This window comes from Myodes glareolus, chromosome 26 (assembly GCF_982192425.1).
Source record: "Myodes glareolus chromosome 26, mMyoGla1.1, whole genome shotgun sequence".
Classification (NCBI taxonomy): Eukaryota; Metazoa; Chordata; class Mammalia; order Rodentia; family Cricetidae; genus Myodes; species Myodes glareolus.
This window is the reverse complement of record NC_142051.1, coordinates 12,784,925-12,794,615: the sequence shown is the minus strand read 5'-3', so window position 1 is coordinate 12,794,615 and position 9,691 is coordinate 12,784,925.

Below are 9,691 nucleotides of genomic sequence, written 5' to 3'. Positions count from 1 at the left end.
TTCTAGCAGGATTTAGAAAATATAACCAGCAGATTTGTTATATATGATTTCAAAAGATGCTCTTTTGTTTGTTTGGTTTTTGTTGTTGTTTTCTGAGTCTGGGTTTCTCTGTGTAATCCTGGCTGTCCTGGAATTAGTTTTGTAGACCAGGCTGGCCTCGAACTCACAGGGAGCCTCCTGCCTCTGCCTCCCCAGTGCTCGGGATAAAAGGCGTGCGCCACCACTTTTAAGTGATTATATTTCCAGAAGCCCAGAAGACTTGACACAGCTTCTGCTCCGGAAGGCTCTTCCTCTTTTCCCAAGGCTATGCAAAGGAAGAATACCAGATCTCAGCAGCTTTGAGACAACACGGTACACAGCTGCCCTTAGTCATGAGGCTGAAACTTGTTAAAAGCACTGGCTGCTTTAGCAGAGAACCCAGGTTTGGTTCCCAGCACCCACACGACAGCTTCCAACCCCTTGTAACCTCAGTTCCACGAGCTCCAATGGGCATGTATGTGGTGCACACATCAGCATACAGCGAAACATATGTACACAAAGTAAAATAAATCTAAAAAAAAACCTACTGTCTTTGTTTTTAAAAGGATTTGAAGAATCATCTGTTGTGGAATTAAAATACACTTGCTATTTCTCAAAACCACTTTGTTTCTGTAGCTAGGACCTTATGCATGCTAGCTCTACCACTGAGTTATAGCCTTAGTTCAAAATTTAAAAAAATTGAGGGGGGGCTGGAGAGATGGCTCAGTGGTTAAGAGCATTGCCTGCTCTTCCAAAGGTCTTGAGTTCAATTCCCAGCAACCATATGGTGGCTCACAACCATCTGTAATGAGATCTGGTGCCCTCTCTGGCCTGCAGGCACACATGTAGGCAGATATTGTATGCATAATAAACGAATAAATATTTAATAAAATAAAAAAATAAAAAAAATTGAGGGTGGCAGCCTCACCAAGTTGCTCATACTAGCCTTGAACTTGTGATCCTCCTGCCTCAGCTCCCCAAGCTGAGACTACAGGCCTATGTCACTGGACCCGGTTTGTGGTTTCTTATCTCTATGTGTGTGCTATTCATATGCGTTCATGTGTTGGAGGTATGCTTGCGTGTGTGTGTGTGTGTGTGTGTGTGTGTGTGTAGGCCAGAGGTCAACCTCAAGTCTTCCTCAAACTGTCCATCTATGCTTTGCTTTTCATTTTATTACAATGATTTAGTGTGTGTGTGTGTGTGTGTGTGTGTGTGTGTGCATGTGCATGCATGTCACTGTGTATATGTGGAGGACAGATGGCAGCTTGGAGGAATTGGTTTTCTCCTACCTCGTGGGTCTAGGAATTAGGTAGTCAGTCTTTGCCCACTGAGACATTCTGCTGGCCTCCACTTCTGGATTTTTTTTAATTAAAGAATATTTTTTTATGATTTATCTAACTTTATTTTATGTGAATTGGTGTGAAGATGTCAGATCCCCTGGAACTGGATTTTTAGACAGTTGTGAGCTGCCATGTGGTTGCTGGGAATCGAACCAGGGTCCTCTAGAAGAACAGTCAAAGTTCTTAACCACTGAGACGTCTCTCCAGCCCCCCACTCTTGTTTTTTTAAGATAGGATCTTCCTATGTGTCCTTGGCTGGCCTTGCACTTGCTATGTAGACCAGGCTGACCCCTCAAATTCACTGAGATCTGTCTGTCTCTGCCTCCTGTGTGCGGGCCCAAACTCAGCTGTCTCCCCAGCAGTTTCGAAACATCTTGCTACATGGCCCAGGCTCGCCTTAAACAGTCCCCCACCTCTGCTCCCAGAGTTCTGGAATTACAAGCACATGTTCCCGTGCCCAGCAGCTTTTACTCTTGTGTATGTGTGGGGTTGGGTACAAACCCAGGGCTTCACATGCCAAGCAAATGTTCTACCACTGAGCCTCAGCCCCAGCCAGCCCTCAAACGATGTACTTTTGACAGTGGCGGGTACAAGCTATTCCCCTCTTGGAACATGGCTTTATTGGACCAAACGATGGGCAGTTGTTAGGTGGGTGTGGCAGCTCTGTCACCTGCCAGCCTTTCCCCCTGTTCCCTACACACTCCAGCATTCCTGGTGGCAGTGAATGAGCCCTAAGGGATTAATATAATACTTTCCCAGCCCCCTCTCTAACTTGGAATAACTGCAACCCAGTTATAGTCAGCAAGATGTAAAAGGAAGTCGGCTGGGGACTAGAACATCTAGGGAAAGCAGTTAAAGCCTGGCAGGTATGGTGGGGGCAGGCTTTTGATCCCAGCACTCAGGAGGCCAAGGCAAAAGACCTCTGTGAGTTCAAGGCCAGTCTGGTAACAGAGTTCTAGGGCAGCCAGGACCATGTGAGAGACTCTCTCTCAAATAAAGTACCTTGCTGCTCTAGCAGAGGACCCAAGTTTGGTTCTCAGCACCTACCTGCTGACTCACAACGATCTAATCCAGTTCCAGGGGATCCATCCAATACACTGTCCTGGCCTCTGGACACTGAGCACCAGGTATGTACATGGTACATATACGTACATGGAGGCATATACATGCCCATACACATAAATATAAGCCTAAAAAATCATTAAAAAACACATGGAGCCGGACTGTGGTGGCAAATGCCTTTAATCCTAACACGGGCAGGTGAACCTCTTGAATTCAAGGCCAGCCTGATCTACAGAGAGTGTTCCAGGACAGCCAGGGCTACGCAGAGACTGCCTGATCTACAGAGAGTCTGGAAAAACAACAAATCGAAACAAACAAATAAAAAACAACATATGGGTTGGAGGGTGGCTGGGCAGTTAAAAGCACTGGCTGCTCTTTTTTTTTTAAAAATTTATTTATCTATTATGTATACAGTATTCTGTCTCCATGTATGTCTGCAGGCCAGAAGAGGGCACCAGATCTCATTACAGATGGTTGTGAGCCACCATGTGGTTGCTGGGAATTGAACTCAGGGTCTCTTGAAGAGTAACCAGTGCTCTTAACCACTGAGCCATCTCTCCAGCCTGCACTGGCTGCTGTTGCAGAGAACTCGGGGTTCCATTCCCAGCACACATAGCCACTCACATATCCAGTCCCAGGAGATCTGATGCCCTCTTCTGAACACTGGACACCAGGCACACAAGTAGAGTATAACAGTCAGCAGGTGAAAGGTCGATGCCACATGGCTTTTTTTCCTGAGACGGGGTGTCTTAGAATTCTACTGCTGTGAAGAGACACCATGCCCAGGACAACTCTTCTAAGGAAAACACTTAATTGGTGGCTTATGGTTTCAGAGGTTATGCCATTATCATCATGGTGGAACATGATGGCATGCAGGCAGACATGGTGCTGGGAGGGAGCTGAGAGTACACTCCCTATGATCTTTTTTGTTTGTTTGTTTTAAATATTCTTCTTCTTCTTCTTTTTTTTTTTTTGATTTTCATGACTGGGTTTCTATGTAGCTTTGGAGCCTGCCCTGGAACTAGCTCTTGTAGACCAGGCTGGCCCCGAACTCACAGACATCCACCTGCCTCTGCCTCCTGAGTACCGTAATTAAAGGCATGCGCCACCACTGCCCAGCACGCCCTATGATCTTATAGGAGCTAGTCACATTCAAACTACCAGACAGGGTTTCTCTGTCTAGCTCTGGTTCTCCTGGAACTTGTTCTGTAGACCAGGCTGGCCTTAAACCCCCGAGATCCGCCACCTCTGCCCGAGTGCTGGGACTAAAGGCGTGCGCCACCACCGCCTGGCTCGTCACATAGTGCTGATGACATACCTGAGTTAGATCCCTAGACCCACGTAAAGATGGAAAAAGTTGTGACCTTGACACACAGCCCACACGTACATCGTGCACACACAAACAATATTTGGGGAGGGGTTGTTTTTTAAAAGCCTCACTTTGTGGCCCTGACTGGCCTGAAATTCACAGAGATCTGCCTATACTGTGAGACTTTGTCTCCAAAACCCCATTTAAAATTAAAGTATTGTGTTGACTGGAGCCCAGAGGGTCATTTCCCTCCCTTCTCTCACAGCATCAACTTCAAATCTTTACCCCTTCTGTAGTCATCTCCTTCCACTTCCTCCTCAGCTGTCAATCAGGCTGAGAATGTAAACAGTGTAAGGCAAGGCTTCCAACCCTCAGGCCTCCCGAGCCCCTCCCTGTTGACTCTAGCTGTAGTGGCAGATCTGTTTTTGACTGTCTACAAATATTTCAGGACTGTATGTGTCCTAGATGACCTGGTTCTGCTTGATGCTGGACAGTGACAGGGGGCATGCATGTGCGTGCATGTGCGAGTGTGCGCGCATGTGCGTATGCCTGTGTATGTGTGCATGTACTATGTGTATGTGTGTGTATGTGTGTATGTATGTGCGTGTATTGTGTGCATATATGTGTGTGTATATGTATGAATGTGCATGAATGTGCATGTATGTGTGTGTGTGGTGGAGGAGGGCATAAAAGATCAAAGGAACAACCTGAGCAACCAAGAAGGTTATCTTTAAAGATCTGCAAGCTACTGGGCGCGGCTGGACAGAAATGCGGTCAGTACAGGAAATAAGTGTTTGAAGTTGAAACTGTGTTCCTTTCATGGTCTGTGCCAGCATGCTGAGCAAGAATTCAGCCTGATCTATACCTGCCACCTAATCTGTATCAAAGCACAGGAAAGCCGACAAAAGCTGGTCGTCGAGGCTCATGCCTGTGATCCCACCAGGGCACAGGAGGCGAAGGCAGATGGACTGTCATGGTTTTGAGTTCCAGGACAGCCTGGGATACAGACTAAGATCCTGTCTCTAAAAACCAAACACCCACCCTGTCTCACAACAAAACAAAAACAAAGTATGTGCAGACCGGATTATGAATATGGAAGGATTTCAAATAGGGAGATGACATAAGAAGTACATTCCGAGGCGGGTGGGCAAATTGACTCATCCGGTAAAGCCACCTGCCACCAACTGCCGTAACCTGAGTGTGACCCCAGAACTCACTCAGTCGGAAGAATCACATCTTCACAAGTTACCCTCTGCCCTTAGCACCCAACAACCTCCACCAAACAAAGAACTTTTTAAAAGTACATTTTGAAGGTTGGGTTTGGTGACGCATGCCTTTAACCCCCCCAGCACTCAGGAAACAGAGGCAGAGGCAAAGGCAGGAGGATCTCTGTGAGTTTGAGGCCAGTCTGGTCTATATAGTGAGTCCAGGACAGCCTGGACTATAAAAAGAGACCTTGTCAAAAAAAAAAAAAAAAAGCACATTTTGAAATGATCACTGTTTATTAAAACTGTTTATTAAAGCCTAGATTACTATGTGTTTGGTAATTTGTTCTCTGTGCTTTCCAACAGGCTAAAAAAAAAACTACAAGACGACTGGGTGGTGGTGGCGCATTCCTTTAATCCCAGCACTCGGGAAGCAGAGTCAGGTGGATCTCTGTGAGTTCGAGGCCAGCCTGAGTTACAACAGCTAGTTCCAGGACAGGCTTCAAAGCTACAGAGAAACCCTGTGTCAAAAAAATTAAAAACAAAAAACAAACAAAAAAACCTGTAAGATTTCTAGGCCCAGCACAGACCTTAAAAGCAATCTGTGTTTGCTGGCATACAAAGTTCCCAAGAGATTTTAAAGAACAGCTAGTTCTTCTAAAGACTTCTGCCTTAGGAAAGGAAACTGGCTTTATTTATATCTATATATTGCATCTCACACAGGTCTATAAAAAATAACCCAGGAAGGGTTTCATAAACTACAGATCATAGGACCGCTCCATTACCCTCCTTTTCATTGTGGGTCAGCTACTGTCTTAGCAGCTGCGATGTGACAGTTTATGGTGAGGGAAGTCAGAACAGGGACTTATGCAGGGCAGGAACCTGGAGGCAGGAGCTTGTGCAGAAGCCACGGAGGGGACTGCTTACTGGCTTGCTCAGCCTGTTTTCTCATAGCGACCAGGACCTCTTCCCAGGGATGGCAGCATCCCCAATGGGTTGGGCCCTTCAACATCACTGTCGACCAGGCTGATCTCGAACTCAGAGATCCACCTGCCTCTGCCTCCTGAGTGCTGGGATTAAAGGCATGTGCCACCAATGCCCAGAAAAACATCCCAAAATTTAGAAGTCCCATAGACTTTAAAAATTCAAACACTAGGGCTGGCAAGAAGACTCAGTGGTTAAGAGCACTGGATGATCTTCCGGAGGACCTGCGTTTAATTCCCAGCTCACAACTGTCTATAGCTCCAGTTCAAGGGAACCTGGCACCCTCACACAGACATACATACAGACAAAGCACCAATGCATATAAAATAAATAAATCTTCAAAAATTCACAAAGTAAAAGTCCAAAGTCTATTTAAAATGTTCAAAATCTAACTGTGGGCTCCTGTAAAATAAAAAATAAGGCCAGCAGTGGAGGCACATGCCTTTGATCCCAGCACTCGGGAGGCAGAGGCAGGCGGATCTCTGAGTTTGAGGCCAGCCTGGTCTACAGAGCCAGTTCCAAGACAGCCGAGGCTACACAAAGTCTCAACCCCCACCCCCACCCAAAGTTACTTTCTTACATCAAGAAGGAAGAAGCAGTTTACAGCACAATCTGAACAAAGCAAAACCAAATTCCAACAGTGTAAACAGTGTCCAGTTTCTGGAATTCATGCCCCAACTGTGCTCCTCCAAAGGGCTTGGGTCCTTCTCTGGGTCCGCCCTCTGCAGCACACACGGCCTGTCTACTGGGCTCAGGCTGGCTCCACTCCACAGCTGCTGTTCTTGGTGATCATCCCCGGCACTGGCATCTCCAAAATGCTGGGGTCCTCTCCTGCAACTGGGCTGCACTTTCACCAACAGCCTCTCCTGGGCTCTCTTCAGGGACTCCAGGCCTGCCACAGCGTCAAACCTCAGCGGCTCTTGTACGGTCCCTTTATGCCTTCAAAGCAGTATCAGTGGGTGACTCTTACACTACCAAGTTCAGCAGCCGGCATGAGGTTCAACCTTGGCTGCCTCTGGACCACAGCTTCTGTGTGCTGACTGGGAGGAAACACTTCCCGGGAGAGTTTGACTCAGTGAGTCACAGCTGACCCTTCAGCCCCGCTGGCCAGATAGCGGAGGCCTCACATGGAAGGTCGACGTCTTTGCTTCCCTGGGAAACTTCACAAGCCAGGCCTCCGTGTTCTGCACTGCTCTTATGTTTGTGTCTTTCCCACAGAACAGCCCGCTTGTAGGGTCCGAGGAAAAGATAAAGACCCCAGACTTCAACAGTATGCCAGAACAAAGAGCATTTAACATTCCAGCATTCCTGTCCAAAATGGCGACGACCCTGAGAGAAGCAGGCAGGCTCCTTTTAAGCATAGCTAGTGGTGTTCCGGGGACGGTGAGGTCATCACACCGCTAGTTGGTTAAGTAAGCAGCAGTTACATTTGCTTATTTCTTTTTTTTTATGGTCTTTTTTTTTAAATTAATTTATTTATTTATTATGTATACAACATTCCTTCCATGTATGCTTGCATGCCAGAAGAGGGCACCAGATCTCATTATAGATGGCTGTGAGCCACCATGTGGTTGCTGGGAATTGAACTCAGGACCTTTGGAAGAACAGGCAAAGCTCTTAACCACTGAGCCATCTCTCCAGCCCATATTTGCTTATTTCTAATTGGCTGAGGTTTAGTCTTATCATTTTTGGATTTCAAGGGGGTTGCAGGAACTGTCTTTGTGTAATGGGGAGAACTCAGGCCTAGGATGTGTGTTTTTCCTGCACCCCAATGCGAGGATGCAGTGGATAATTGGTTCTTGGCTGGGTTAACCCTACAGGCTTGTGTACAGACCCACCTCCTGGAGGCCCTTTCTCAGTTGAGGCTGCCTTTTCTCTGATGACGCGTTTGTGGCAAGCTGACATAGAAATTAGCCAGCACACTTATCTTGGCTAACCATTTTTCTCTGTTGCTTTACAAAGTAGGTGCTCCCCCTCCTAAGCTATTGTCCATCTAGTGTTTAAAAACCTAGTTGTATGGGGGGACCCATTACTCAAGTTTCTGAAACGACACACTGCCGTGCAGTTATCAAAACGTCTTCCCTTTCAGGGCTATGGGTGTTGTACAATCCGTAGAGCGTGCAGGAAGTTCTGGTTCAATCCCAAGAACCTTGTAAACGCAGTTACGGGGAAAGAGATCACTCAAGGTCAAGCACACACCTTTAACTCCCACGCCCCCGCACCAGAGTCCAGACCAGCCAGTGAGATCATTTAAAAGGAAGCCGTGCAGGACAACACGTCCAGCTAAGGGCATAGGTTGGGCTGCACGAGACCTCTCCCCAAAACAAAAAGTCTTCCTCTGGGGGGTGATGGAGACTGAACCAGTGCGGACAATCGCTCTACCTCCAGCGCGGACAATCGCTCTACCTCCAGCGCGGACAATCGCTCTACCTCCAGCGCGGACAATCGCTCTACCTCCAGCGCGGACAATCGCTCTACCTCCGGCCTTCTTTCCTGTTGCTTCGGGGATCGCGTCCTCCAGCACTGGTTTGTCCTCCCTCCACCCCCAGACCGGGCTCACACACAGGCACCACCAAGGCTACTTCATTCATTCTTCTTTCTGGTTTAAGACAAGGTCTTGGCACTGGAGAGATGGCTCAGAGGTTAAGAGCACTGGCTGCTCTTCCAAAGGTCCTGTGTTCAATTCCCAGCAACCACATGGTGGCTCACAACCATCTGTAATGAGATCTGATGCCCTCTTCTGGTCTGCATGAAGATGGGTCTTCCCGTGTCCCAGGCTGGACCAAGACTGCAGAGCTGACGCTAAATCTGAACTTCTAATTCTTCGGGCTCCACATCTTGAATGCTAGGATTGTCTGTGTGTGCCACCATGCCCACTTTATCTAGTGCTGGCCCTTGAATCCAGGCCCTTATGAATGCTAGGGAAACCCTAGTCCAAGAGAGCTGTTCTCCTTAGTGCCCACCTCCCCCTGGATTCTACCACAGAGCTAAATCTTCAAACTCTCAATTTTTTTTTTTTAAGTCAAGGTTTCTCTGTGTAGCTTTGGAGCCTGTCCTGGAACTTGCTCTGTAAACCAGACTGGCCTTGATCTCACAGAGATCTGCCTGCCTCTGTCTCCCAAGTGCTGGGATTAAAGACGTGAGCCACCACTGCCTGGATGGCTGTTTAATATATCCTTTGGAAGTGTGTATTAAATTATACTGAGACTAATACTAGAATAAAGTGGGCATGGTGATACATGGCTACAATCATGGCGAGGTTCTGGACTCTATTAAAAAACACTTTCAAAAATCAACTTCAGTGCAAGTTATGAGCTAATGTGTAACCTACATACATGACCTTTCTCTAAAGAGTCTTGTAACTACTTATGATTGATGCATTCCTTCTCCCTCTCCCATCTTTTTACACCAATTAATCCTTCAAAAATGTGAAACAAGGGATGTTGGACATGGGGACACAGCTCAGGCTCTCCAGCACCTAGAGGTGGAGGCAGGAGCCTCAGGAGTTAAGGCAAGATTGGGTGCCATGAGACTGTCTCAAACAAGAAGAGGCCAATAGACATGCGGATGTTGGGAATTTTCTTTGCCATGTTTACAGCATGTACACTCCATTCTGTGTTACAGATTTAATATTGCCTGGTTATGGGGCAGGAGAAACAGCTCGATGGCTAGGAGCATTGGATTGCTGGGCGGTGGTGCCCATGCCTTTAATTCTAGCACTCAGGAGGCAGAGGCAGAGGCAGAGGCAGACGAAGCTCATGAGTTTGCGGCCA